The sequence below is a fragment of the Myotis brandtii genome, unplaced genomic scaffold (assembly GCF_000412655.1).
Source record: "Myotis brandtii unplaced genomic scaffold, ASM41265v1 scaffold680, whole genome shotgun sequence".
Classification (NCBI taxonomy): domain Eukaryota; kingdom Metazoa; phylum Chordata; class Mammalia; order Chiroptera; family Vespertilionidae; genus Myotis; species Myotis brandtii.
Window position 1 is genome coordinate 496266 of NW_005370658.1, and position 1431 is coordinate 497696.

Sequence of the window (1431 nt, forward strand, 5' to 3'; positions counted from 1 at the left end):
CAAAAGGCTCAAGATCAAAGCCCGCTGGCTTCCAGATGGGCACTGTGGGGGAGGGCTTCTCCTGGGGCGGCGGGCTCAGCCCCCCTCACTCGGAAAGCCCCTGAGACTTGGTGGTGACAGCTGTGCCCTGGGCCTCTTGCGAGGAGTTTCCTTTTCCAGAGCCCACACTCCCCGGCCTCCCGAAACGCTGGCCTGCAGCCCGGAGACACCGCGAGACACCGGCCTGGACCTTTTGAAGGGGCTCCCCACAGGGTCTTCCTGGATGAAGGAGGGGGAGGCGGCTGCTGGAGAACAATGGGCTTCTGTGGCTGCAGGGCGCCAGGCGCTTCCTGTTAACCCTTTCCTGGAGGGGCAGCTGTGGGCAGCACCTCGGAGGCCTGGCCTGCTGGGGGGGGCGGGGGGCGGGGCGGGGAGGGATGGACAAAGCAGGCCAATACACAGAGCCTTTTCTGTCCCAGGTGCTGTTTGCAGAAGTGATTGGGAAATGGTGATGTGGATGCAGACCTTGCCCTCCTCGTGGCCGCCCAGGGCCAGGTTCTTTCCCCTCCAAGGCTGCGGAGTGTGCAGCCAGGGGACCCCGCGAGGCTCACCGAGACGCCTTCAACTCTGAGCTCTGAGAAACTCCAGGGTCTCTGGGGCTGGGCTGCGGTAAATGTGTCCCAGGTAAATGCAGGCACAGCTATGTCTGCCAACACCGTCCCAGCTGCCCTGCCCTGTTGCCCAGGGGTAATTCCCCCCCCCACCCCACCCCACACACACACCCCGCCTGAGCTACCTCACTGGTCTGGTCCTCAGTTTCCTACAGTTTGGGAAGTTCTCCCAAGGGCCTGACAGGGGCACAGGGCCGTCCTAAGGGGCTGGAGGGAGCTCAGTTGGGATCTTGGAAACCTCTGCCCCATCGTGGAGCCCTGGGAAGACAAGTTGGGGAATTAGCTGTGTTAACTGAGGCTTCATGCCAAGTCCCTTCTGTTGACCGAGCCAGCCCGAGAAGCACCCCCAGAAGACTCTGGGAGTGTTCAAGGGCCGCTGGAGAGGCAGCATCCGGCCCTGGGGGCTTCCGGTTAGCTACAGACCAGATGACACACCCTGTGCTAAGAAGAGACTTGCATTGATGCTGGCTGCCAGCTGGGTGCTGTGTGCGGCTTGTATTCACTTAGTCAACCCTCCTGCACGCCGGGGTCAGAGTTAAAGCAGGCACTTTCACTAGCCCCCTTTTATAGCTGAAGCACTTGAGGCACCGGGCAAAGGTACATCTAATAAGACAAAGTCCGTTGGTGTGTTTTTCTCTCCTGGATTTGGGTGGGAGAAAGGGGTGGGTAGGGACCTTTGCTTCTATAAACCCAGCAACCAACCTCCTGTTCACAAATAAGGAGAGAGCACCTGGGTCTCCCTGCCCCTGCCACCAATGGGCAGCTCGCTCTCTCCCCCCCC